This window comes from Arachis hypogaea, chromosome 17 (assembly GCF_003086295.3).
Source record: "Arachis hypogaea cultivar Tifrunner chromosome 17, arahy.Tifrunner.gnm2.J5K5, whole genome shotgun sequence".
In the NCBI taxonomy this organism is placed as follows: Eukaryota; Viridiplantae; Streptophyta; class Magnoliopsida; order Fabales; family Fabaceae; genus Arachis; species Arachis hypogaea.
The window spans coordinates 8326307-8339788 of NC_092052.1; the positions used below are offsets into that span (position 1 = coordinate 8326307).

The window sequence follows — 13482 nt, forward strand, 5'->3', positions numbered from 1 at the left end:
AACTAAAATGAAAAATAGTTAATATTAATTAACTATAAAAGTTAATTCTTTATACTTTTTCTTAAAAAAATATTCTTAACAACAATAATAATAATAATTATTTTAAAATTAAATTAATTATTGTGTACTTTTGTTTTGTATTAATTATTGGATATATGTGTACAACTAATTAAGAATACAACCCAACAGATAAAGGATTTTATTAGCAGAGAGGAGGCTAGGGATATGCATGGTGAGTGGGGAGGACGAGGAGAATATTGTGGTGGAGGATGGAGAGGACACGGTGGCGGTAGTGGATATGCTCGCTGATAAAATACTCCAGCGAATATTTGTCAAACTACAAAATATATGTGGACGCATTGATCTATATAGTTCTATGAAAAAATATAGGTAAATAATGTAAATATTGAACAACGTGAACAACGGTATAAAAAAGGTTAAATTAATTATTAAAATTAGATTCTCAATTTATTAGAATAATCAATTTTTAAATATAAATTATTAGGGTTAGGCAGCGTAACCTCCTTTTAATATACCGTCACATCACATTCTTATTTGATCTCAACACTCTTACGCTCCTCCACTCATACCGTTGTTCATCCCGATCCTCACCTCCGCCGGTCAGTCGGACGCGCCTCCCCCTCCGACGCTCACTCCAACCTCCCACCCACTGCCCATCTACTACTGTCCCGCTGTTTTCGTGCCACTCTTCATTCTCCTCTGGCGAGGTTAGCAAAGATTGTACAACTTTATTCTCTTAATCATTTCTTCTTCTTCGTCCAATCCTTCATCCTCATCGGTTGAAAGAGCAACAGCAGTGTTAATCATTGTGTGATTTTCTATATCAATGACCACTTGAGTTAGCGATTGCGTGGACTACCACGGACTTCATTACATACACCATTCATGTTCTTATGCAATATATATGTATGTCTGAATGAATTTTAGTTTGAGCAGAGAATTAAAGAACTAGAGAGAAAAAGACTGAAAAGAGAATTTGAGATTATAAAATTGTGTTTGAATTACAGTTAGGCTGAGTCTTATATAGCCCTAAGAATGAGAGAACAGAAGACTCATTATTCACAATAACCCAGCCAAAATATCTCAACCAACTCTACTAGCAATAACAAATTCTAACAAACTTTTCTTCCTCTAATTGACTAACCCGTATCCTTTTCACCACCTTCAAACTCAAGATTGGTTTTGGAACCACTCTGAGTTTGCTCTTCAACCGCTCGAAAGTGACAGCAGTAAGGGATTTAGTCAAAATATTTGCGATTTGCTCACTTCCCGGAATGTGGACCACATGCAATAACCTTTTGGTAAGCTTGTCTCGAATGACTTGAATATCTAGATGAAAATATTTTATCTTGTCATGTAACACCGGATTATAAGCTAAGAGAACTGTGCTCATGTTATCACACAGAATTATAGGAGCAGTCTGGGGCTTTATTCCAAGTTCCATCAACAGATTTGTGAGCCAACAAATGTCCCGTTCACATGCAGCCAAGTTTCTGAACTCCACTTCAGTGGAAGATCTGGAGATTGTGTTTTGTTTCCTGCATGACCAGGTAATTAAGTTAGTTCTCAAATATATATAGTACCCAGAGATTAATTTTCGGTCTTCGAGGTCAGCTGCCTAATCAAAATCTAAAAACCTATATATTCTGTAGTCATTGTATGTATGAAAAATTAAATCATGAGTCTTTGTCCCTTGCAGGTAGCACAAAATTCGTTTAACAGTCTTCCAATGAGATACCAGTAGCTTGTGCGTGTACTGGCTTACTTTGTAAACAGCAAAAGAAAACTCAGGCCTAATGATGGTGGCATACTGTAGAGCTCCCACTACAGACCGGTATAAAGTTGGATCTTCGAAATCTTGAGATCCTGATGACAGTAGTTGAAGGGAGGAGACCATTGGAGTGGACATGGGAGCAGCTCCTTGCATGCCAACTTTGGATAACAAATTGGTAATATATCTTGTTTGAGATAAATGTAGTTGTCCTGCTTGAGTGTGTAAGACTTCAATACCTAAGAAATAACTTAAATACCAAGTAAATACATAACACTTTTGTCATCATTTCTAACAAAAAGAAAAATATCTGATTTTGTAGAGTAAAAATCAAATTTTTGTAGAGTATGACTAAGTTTCAAAAACCACTCTCGTGGTGCTTGTTTGAGGCCATAAAGGCTCTTATTTAGTTTACAAACCATGTCTGATGTGTCTTGAATAAATCCTAAAGGCTGTGTCATATAAATAGCTTGATGTAAATCCCTGTTTAAAAATCTGTTATTAAAATAAAATTGGCGTATCACCCAATTCCAAGATAAAGCAATAGATAGAATCACACATATAGTGGCAGGTCTTATAACTGGACTAAAAACTTCCTTAAAATCAAAACCTTCAGCTTGGTGGAACCCTTTTGCTACCAAGCGAGCTTTGTAACGTTGTATGGTACCATCTGGGTTCCTTTTAATTGTAAAGACCCACTTGCAGCCAATAATATTGGCATGAGATAGAGGTATAACAAGGGTCCATATTTTGGTGTTCATGAGGACTTTGTATTCCTCTTTCATGGCATCATGCCATTTTAGTAATTTGAGAGCTAAATTAGTATTTTTGGGTGGTAGTTCTTCTATATCGTTAGTGCTATGTATAGAAGTAGTATATGCTTTAGGTTTTGATATACCACTCTTTGATCTAGTAATCATTTGGTGAGTAGGGCGTGTGCTGTTGGGAGATAGTGGAATGTCTACTACAGAGACGCGTTGCTACTGTTATATGGACTTAGATAACAAGGATTCATCAAGTAGAGAAGTTTGATGAGATGTTAATGGTTGTATAAATCAGATGAGGTTGAGGATGGGATGGACGGACGGGTTGTTATATGTGGGTCAGTGTTGTCGTTAGATATAGTAGGTGTTCTAGGTGGAGACAGAATTGGTTGTATAGTTGGCATTCAAGGAACTGGTGTCTGATCTGAGATTTTGTGTTGTCTGGTTTGAGAAAGAATAAACTTTGAAATGGAAATTGAAATTCATCAAAGAGAGTATGGCGGGTAATATAAATTTTATCAGTAGAAAAAAGATATTTGTAAACTTTGTGTTGAGTTGAATAGCCCAAGAAAATACATTTGTGTGACTTATAATGAAATTTGGCAGGATTGTAAGGGCGAAGGTGAGGGTAACAAGCGCTGCCAAAGGTCTTAAAAAAGGTGTAATTAGGTTTAGCAAAGAAAAGCATTTCATAGGGTGTTTTGTGAGATAAAATAAGCATAGGCAAGCAATTAATTATATATATAACAGTTAAAAAAGATTCATCCCAGTAGGTGAGAGGCATTTTGGCATGAGAAAGCATGGCCAAATCCATTTCAGTGATGTGATGATGCTTTCTTTCTGCATGCCCATTTTGTTTTGGGATGTATGGGCATGATAAGCGCTGAAAAATGTCATGATGTTGAAGGCATTCTTTAAAGGAATGAGAGAGATATTCCTTACCATTGTTGGATTGAAGCATTTTGATGTTGTGCCCTGTGAATTTTTTAATGAATTCTTTATATTGTTTAAAAGCTTCAAAAACCTGTGGCTTATTTACAAGCAAATAGATACAAGTATATCTAGAGTATGCATCGATAAAAGTCACATAATATCAAAATCCAAGGTGAGAAATCATGGGTGCTGGACCCCAAACGTCAGAGTAAACAAGTTCTAAAGGATAACGATATGTAGTTTCTGAAATAGGAAATGGTAACTTATGCATTTTTGCTTGCATGCAATGATCACAAATAGAGTTAGAGAAATCTAAAAAATTGACAATTTTATTATATTTTGGAGGATTACAATTTGTAAGGACATGTTTTATAATTTTAGGAGAAGCATATTTAAGTCTATAATGCAATAAAGTGTAAGAGTTACATGAGTCTGATTTTTCAGCATTGTTAACAACATGAGTATAATTTTTATAGGTGACAGTATTAACAAAAATTGTAGATTCTTTGAGCCCTATGTCCACGTAGAAGAGTTTCTTGAGTGTGTTTGCATTTGACTAAGCAATTGTGTGCATGAAATTCAAAGAATACATGATTGTCCTCACAAAATTTACCAACACTTATCAAATTATTTGTTAAATCAAGAGTATATAAAATTTGATTTAAAGAAAACAGGCGATTTGAGTCTTTTGCAAGAATATATGAATTTTTAGAATGTGAGATGAACATACCGGAACCATCTTCCAATCGAACCTGTTCTAATCCGTGATATTCATGGCTCAAAATCAGATTATTCAGGTCAGGAGTGAGATGGTGTGAGGCGCCAGTGTCTGGATACCAAGAATCATCTGTTAACATTGATAGTATAGCTACATAGGCCTAAGGATGATGAAAAGAAGAAGAGGGTGGTGGAAGAGTGGAGGATCTTGTGGAGTTTGTAGTGGTGAAAATTCTGGATTGTTGAGAGTTGGTGGGAGGTCGAAAACCCTGAGAATTAGTTGGGGAAGAAATGCTTTGATCGAAGCGATGATAACATGACCACACAAGATGACCTAGTTTTCCATAAACCTGGCATTGTGGACAAGTTCAGGTGTAGGAATTATGACCCTCTCGATTAAACCTAGCTCCTCTTCCATGTTTTCCCCCAAAATTTGTTTGTGAATAGTGTGCTTGAGCAATCATGGATTTTGGTTTGTGAAATCTTTCTAGCATGTTGTCATGTGTTTGTAATAAATTCTCAACTTCATTGAGTGTAAATGATTCTGTATTTGTAGAAACAGTGGATATGAACATAATTTGATAATCTTCATTGAGATCCTCAATGATAACATCAATTTGTTCTTCAGTAGTGAGAGAATTTTTCAATGCTGCTAAAGAATAAAAGAGGTGTTTGAGCTTACTCATGTAATCGGTAACTGTTAACCCAACTTTTTTGATAGTTTTGATTTGAGATTTGAGTTGTTTAACTTTGTATCTTACAGTCTTGGCGAAATAATCTTCAAACTTTTCCCACATTTCATAACAAAAGGCACTGCCAATCATCTTGTTATTTAAATCTTTGTCCACATGAAGGCTAGAAGGAAATAAATTAAGCAGTAATCTTCTTGTCTCCATTGCTTGTAAGTCTTGGATTCAATACCAGTGAGAGTATCAGCATCAAATTCAAATTGAGGAGGAATTGAATCACGCTTGCGATGATCTTACAGATCTTGGCTTCTAGTTGCTGCAAGTGCCTATGCTTGCCATATTTTGAAGTTGTTCTCTCCTAATTTATTGGCTATAGGATTCTAAAAATTTTTTGGAGTGAAAATTGATGAAACAATAACAGCATTATTATTTGCAGGGTTTGAGTTAGCAGAATCAGCAGCGACGGATGAAGTCATGGATCAAAATACCACAGCTCTTAATACCATGAACGAATTCTAGTTTGAGCAGAGAATTAGAGAACTAGAGAGAAAAAGACTGAAAAGAGAATTTAAAATTATAAAATTGTGTTTGAATTACAGTTAGGATGAATCTTATATACTCCTAAGAATGAGAGAACAAAAACCTCATCATTCACAACAACTCGGCCAAAATATCTCAACTCACTTTACTAGTAATAACAAATTTTAACAAATTTTTCTTCTTTTAATTGACTAATCTGTATCCTTTTCAACGTGTACCGTCAGTTATTCTATATAATAAAAAATATAGTCTTATTTTATCATTTTAATTTTTTTTTAATTTTATTTTTTGTATTTTCGTATTTTGTCACATACTTAATACTTTCTCAATAAGTTGTTACATTCGCGCATGAAAATTTGAAAAATATATTAAAATATGAATATGTATTATATTAAACAATTTAAATAAAATATTGATTTAATAAATTAATTATAGTTTTTATATAAATACATCTTCATGTAAATTAAGTAGTTATTTGTTTAAGTCTCAAACTCTCATCAATGGCTTTTAAAGAAAAATAATCAAATTAAGATTTTAGATCTTTTAAGTTGTATTTATTGCAAGCCATGATAGTTAACAATTTAAATAAAATTACCCAATACACTCACTTACCTTTAAGACAAATAAGCAGTTTTTACAGTTATTAACTGTCAAAAATAATTATTATTTTATTAGAATATTTTTTTATGATCACTAAATTATATATAAAAATGTATTTATACGTATTTTCACTGTTACTAATTGGAATAAAAATAAAATATTAAAAGACATTTTTAATATTATGGCCTAATAATTATTCACCATCGATTCAATATAATTAAGTGTATTATCAAGAAAAAAAAAAACTTCTTTTACAATTGAGATAGAGCTCTCAAGAATAACTTTTACTGTTCTATGTTTCATAATTATTCATGTTGGAATATATTTAGATATAATATATTTATTTAATATCTAGATATATCTCATATAAATTTTATATTTATGAATTTGATATTAGATTAATTTTATCATTATAATTAAATTATATTCTTAGTTTATGAATAGATATTTCTCATTCTACATTCTCATTGTATTTCTTAATATTAAATTTAATTTATTCTGTAACTCATCATGAATTCTAACAATTTACATAATTATATATTCAAATAGATAATTATAATTATTATTAAGACATACTTATAGTGTTCGTTATCTTTCTCTTTTTCTTTTTTTTTTTTAAAAAAGAAAAGAGGTATACAAAAATTAGAGACTATTTTAATAAAGACACTAAAAATATTTTTTTAAATATGTTTATATGTGTCATGTTATTATTAGACATCTTTATTAAACTGATTAATAATTTATTTTTAATAAATCAGAATAAAATCGGTTTATTATAGTAATAATAATAAATCTAATTATCTACATTATAATTATTAGATCCGGTTTGATCCGATCGAATTACATAATCTAAATCGAATATCTTTAAATTTTTTGATAAAAAGATAAATATATCTCTGACTTTTTTGTTTTGCAGACATTTGAATTCCTAAAAATTTAAAAATACAATTAGATCCCTAAAAAAATTGAGTTTATTGTTATTGTTATAAAAAAAATCGATTTTATTTTAATTTGTTAAGAAATTCAAAAATAACATGTTAATTAATATGTCCAATAATAATGCGGCACGTAAACGTTTTTACAAAAAAAATATTTTACGCATCTTTATGAAAGCATCCCATACAAGTTAATCAGCCACAGATTGATTAGTCTTGGTGCCAGTGGCGGAACTTGAAACAAAATTTTGGAGGGCCAAATAGAGGATAATTGTCAAGATGCTTTTGATATGGACCCTATTTAAGATAAGTTCATCTAATTCCATCTCTCTGGTTTGGGTAATATTGTCAAATTTAAAGCCGTTTTTCAGGGTCTCGTTCCAAAAACATAAGGTCAAATTCATCATATGTAACTTTTTAAACTTTTAAAGGTTGTATCTCACTTTTTTGTGATTTATTAAAGTAGAAGAACTATCTACATGTGTTGATATTGTAAAAGTTATATGTTCTCCTTCTTAAATATTAGCCTTCTTCTTAAAAAATGCATCAATTCTTTAATTTTTTATTATTATTTTGTATAAAATTTGAATATATATCCTGTAAAATATGTAAAGAAGAAGTTAGAAGGACAAATATTAAAATTTATAATATTTATTAAATTTTTTTATCAATTTATACAAATACAATAATATTAATACTTAATGAATATTCTATTATTTTTTATTATATAAAAAATTAAATTAAATAAATAATAAAATATAAAATAATATTAAATTAAATAAATAAAAAATATCTAATATTTTATATTTGAACTTAAAAATAGAGGAAGTGTTGTTTATTAAATTTATTGGATACTTTAAGTCATAGTAAAATATTTAAGTCAATTAAATTATTTTTTATCTTTTAAAAAATACTACTAATTTTTTTATAAAAAATTTAGAGAGTCATGACCCCTTTGTTTGAACTAAGATCCGCCGCTGGTTGGTGCATATAACTATATAAGTACTAATGAGTTAAACAATTCTGATCAACGTAATATATAATCCCAATAACATGAGTAGATTAGCAAAAGTCTTTACATACATGTACAATGCAAGGGCATTACTTAGGAGGGAATGCAAGTCATACTTAAAAAAAAAAATAGTAATGATATCTAGATGTATATATTTATTTTTTTATTATATTTTATTTGTCCTCATAATAAAATATAAATTATTTTCTTAAGTTTTATATTAAAAAATATTTTATTAAAACTAATGTATTATTAACACTTTTTATTTATTAATATGTATAAAAATAAAAAAATATAACATAAATCAAAATAATAAGTGTTTAGAGGTACCTGATTAAATTATTAAGTAATAAGATCGATCTGATCATCTTATTAGGTCAGATCCAATAAAGTGATTCAAATTAACGATTTATTCTTTTACAATATAATTTTAGATTTTTAGTATTTTGAATTCTAGCCGTAAGAATTTTGTATTTTTATTAAGCAATCTTTCGGTTTAAGTAATAATAAAAAAGTAAAAATATATATATATTTTTAAATTAAATATAATAAAAATTATTTGTTAAAATAAAAATATATTAATTGCTATCCTTCAGAGTCATTTACGTTGCATTATACATGCATTATGCAATAATACTGGTTAGCAATTTAGCATATATATTCCCAAGGCCACTTGCCAGTTGCCATGGTTTCATCAATTTGCTTACCTAAGTTTTCCCACGCGTCCTACTATTCACATTTTACGCTCTAAAATCGAATGGCTCAATCGGTAGTGTTGATAAGCTTCGTTGACCCTTCATTTCATTGCAATTTAACCCAATCGAAATATAAATGTTTTAGGTTGTATTTAAGGAAGGTTATCATTTAATTTTTCAACCACTTTGATTTATCTTCTTTTTCATTTATCACTATAAATAGTGCGGAGGAGAAACGTATAGTTCATGTACTTTCACTACATATCTTTTAATTAATCACAATGGCAAATATGAATACCAAGCCCTTTTTCTTTTTCTGCTTGTTTTGCACATTGTTGCTCATCTCTGCTGTGGTGGCAATTGATCAACCATTCAAAGATGAGAAACAAGGTATATATGTAAAATAACAATTCGCAAATGAATTTTTAAAATATTATATATATACTAGTATATATTATATAATTTATTTAAAATATATATTTTGTATTAAATAATTACTTTTTAACATAAACGTAACATATTTGTATAAATTTTTTTTACACGCCTATTTTATTTCATGCATGATTGATTTCACCATTAACTCAAAAGTCAAAACTACTCTTTTAAGTTTATCATGAAGTACATAAAAGCTATTTTAACTTTAATTTAACCACCAAAAATGTTATTTTGACTTCTTTCCCTTTTCTTACTATTATAAATTAACGTGCTAAATTATATAATTTTATGGACAAGTACACTAATATACTAGAAAAATCTAAATGATCATTATTATTCACTCTATCTAAACTAGAGAGTAAAGCAGACTTTAATTCGCTCATAATTTTTAATTTTATATATTTAAATATTTAAATTGATTTAATTTTATACAAATCTTTCTAAGTGTTTTCAAATGTATCTCTATGATTTAATTCTCATGTTAACTTTTGTTGTTGACCTATATTTTACAAGTTTTAGAAAAGTTACTTCTATAATTTAAATGTTAGGATCAAATTGAAAATTTTGTAAAATTCTAGGAATAAAACAATTTACATCATCTTAAAAAAATTGTTGCTATTAATTTTAGAAATGGTAGTAGATTATTCGAATTGCTGTTTTTTACTATTATTTTTAGCCATGGATTCGATTCCTTTAATTTAGTAATTCAACGATATATTTTAGCTCACACTTTTAAATATTGTTGACTAATTGATGATCAAAATATAATTCTAATAGCGCTCAAGTATTTCTTTTAATTTTATACCATTTATATATACCGTTAATTATATATGTTATATCTTTAATATTATTACACATACTCATAGTTTCAAATTACTTTTAATTTTTGTTTATTAATTTTAGAATAAATATTCAAATTGATTTCTAAAAAATTTCACATCGAATACTTTGATTTTAAACAAAATATTTTATTTTCAAAATATCTTCAAAAATTACTTTTGTCAAACAGATTGTTTTTTGCGTCATTTTAAATGAGACTAGCTTGTCTTGAAATGTATTTTTTAAAAACCTAATTATGTTACAGTAAAATTTGTTTTGAATTTTTTTGTCCAATATATGTATTGTATTAATTATTTTGTATATATGTACAGCTACTCAAGAAGACCCAACAGACGAAGGATTTTATTACCGGGGAGGACGAGGAGGATATGGCGGCGGATGGGGAGGACGAGGAGGATATGGCGGCGGATGGGGAGGACGGGGAGGATATGGAGGAGGGGGAGGACGCGGCTGGGGTGGGGGTGGTGGTGGCTGGGGTGGTCAAGCTCCATGATAAAATGCTCCGGCGGATATATATGGATGCACGGATCTATAGTTCTCTATACATAGGTGTGTGTTTGTTTCAATGATGTTCATAATGTAAATAATAAGAAATAAGAAATAAAGCATGGTGCATGAACTAGTAAACTACCACGGACTTCATAGTTCATACATGCACCATGCCATGCATGCTCTTGTGCTATATGTATCTATATGTACCGTCAGTTATTTCATATAATAAATCGCCACGTCTCTGATGATGGTGACTTTTTGTTGACTAATACTAAATTCTAAGGGAGCTACTCAAATGAAGATGCAAAAAACATCTTTTTATGAAGATGTTTTGTATAAAAGTATGATTTATTGATTTGGCCACACTTCAAATAAAAACAACACTTTTATAACATATCAAAATCTAACCCTACAATCTATCATCTAAGGGTCAAAAAGAAAAATCATCACATGAAGACAATTATAACATCTTCATGGGAGTACCCACCAAATTCTAAACCATCCACAGTAATTTCTGATATTTAGTTATTTACCACAATCCGCTGCTTCGCTTTTATGAAATTGTTCTTAAGCATCACTAATTCAAAATCTTCGATCTCCGTTGAAAGCTTCCAGAACCATTATTCCACCGCCTAGCACTACCTCGACACCTTCTCGAACCTTCTTCCTCCTTCGACCAACTCCACCACACTCTAGAGCAGGATGCTTGTGGCAAGTGACCATGACCCCACCAGCTGCTTCATTGCATGGGGTTTCAAATTCTCACCAGTGTTTTTTTTTTTTTTTTTTTTGACGTGGCCGAAGTATTCATGTTTAATTTGCAGAAGAAAACAGGGACGAACAGTGAATTTTATGGGCCTTGATGGGCCATGAGTTATGTTTTGTTCGTTTCAACAAAAAAAAGGCAGTTTTTTTGTTTTGGATATCGAAGTTTGACTTTTTTGAATTTCATAAAAAGTCAAAATCATTATGTGTGTCTAATTTTCAGTAAAAATTAGTTACAAACAGGCACGGACCTAGTAAGAACCAAGAGGGGGCACTTGCCCCCATTGGATTTTTGTTTTTTTTTTTTTTTAAATAATTATATATAATGTATTTTTATTTTAAATTTTAAATGACTCCATTATAAATAAATTAAATTTAATTGGCTAAAATCCCAAATTTACCTTTTTATTTCTCTATTATTTTAACTATTATTTAACCTAATTAAATTAGTTTTTGTGCCGTTACTTTTTTATTCTTTTAAATTTTTTTTATTTTTATATTTTTAACATTTTTTTTCTATTCTTTGTCTAATAATTATCTTCTATTCATCAAAAAGTAAAATTTAAATTCTCTATATTTTTTTTATATAACTTTCTACGACTCTATGTATCTTCCAATTTCATTGTTTCTCTTTTTGATATTTTTAATTGCAAATTTTAATTCAAACAATTATAGTTTAGGTATTAATCTAATATTTTATTCTCTTCATGACTTTATATATTTTATTTTATTCTCAATTTATTCATCTTTATTACTTATTTTTTAGCTTTTGCTCTATTATATGTACCTGTGTTGCATATAAAATTTTAAAATAAATTGATTAATTTACTAATTTAAAATATATTTTTTATTTTTGAAAATAATAATGACAAAATATTTTAATTATAATACATAATTAAACAGATAAACAAAATTTTTTATCTAACATTATATCAAAATTAAATTAAAAAATATATAACATATTTAATTATTTAAAAAAGAAAGAAAGAAAAATATTGCAAATTAAGGTTCTATTATTTTATATAAACATACTTTTATATATAGATTTAATTTTTATAGTATTTATATATAATTTTAGTTTTAAATTATAAATACTAGTGTCTCATTAGTTGCTAATGTGCCAATTGAGTCAGTCTTTTATTATTAAATGTGTATAAAAAAATTAGTTAAGATAACAAGTTATCTATAATTTAATTAAAATATTTTAAGTTCAAGTTTTAGAAATAAAAAAATATTATTTATAAATTATATATAATGAATAGTATTTTAAAAATAAAAGTGTTCATTGATTTTTTTTATTTTTATATCTTTATATAATTAATAATACTTAATAAAATTTATTTTAGTGTATATATTTTTGCCCCCATTCTTAAAATTTTCTGACTCCGTCACTGGTTACAAACCATCTCTATTATGATTTCAGATCAAATGCTAATTAGGTCCAATAGTCTTTAGTGTCGCACCATGTCAAATTTCAATTGAATGATAGATGATGGCCACCATAGGTTGCTGAATAGTGTAGTCACGACTCACTGTAGACGATACCATAGTAAATAATAAAAAATATTATTTATACATTAAAATTAATTACTAAAATTAATTATTATATATTTGTATATAAATATATATATTATTTAACTTATTTTTTATATATATTTTATATTTTAATATTTATTTTATATTTATAATTAATTTTAGTAACTGATTTCAATATACACCTAATCTAACATAATATAATTGTATCTTATAGTATTTTGTCAAAATTCAAATAATAAAAAAATGATTATTTGCATAAAAATAAATATTTTTATGTGAAAATATATTAAGATGTGAACATGTGTTATCTTAAATAGTTTGGTCAAACTATTAATCTAACGAACTCAATAATTATCATTTTTATATAAATACGCACGCCTTCATGTACGTAGTTATCTTTTTTATAGTCTCAAACTCTCAATAGATTTTAAAGAACAAATTAAATCAAGATTTTAGATCTTTTAAGTTGTATTTATTGCAAGCCATGATATACTTAACAATTTAAATAAAATTAACCAATACACTCACTCACTTTCAAGACAAATAAGCAGTTTTTATAGTTATTATTTGTCAAAATCAATTATTATTTCATTAGAGATTTTTTATGATCACTAAATCATATATAAAAAATGTATTTACAAGTATTTTCACTGTTAATAATTGGAAAATATTAAATGCCATTTTTAATATTATGGCCCAATAATTATTCACGATTCAATATAATTAAGTGTATTATA

General features: G+C 28.3%; 1 non-coding gene across 1 annotated transcript; it reads left to right on the top strand.

The window, feature by feature from the left end:
• The first annotated feature begins 8879 nt into the window (after positions 1–8879).
• On the top strand, positions 8880–10713 carry LOC112765321 (uncharacterized). Its single transcript, XR_011875749.1, has 2 exons — positions 8880–9067; positions 10264–10713. It is a non-coding gene; the product is annotated as an uncharacterized protein (transcript).
• The last annotated feature ends 2769 nt before the right edge of the window (positions 10714–13482 follow it).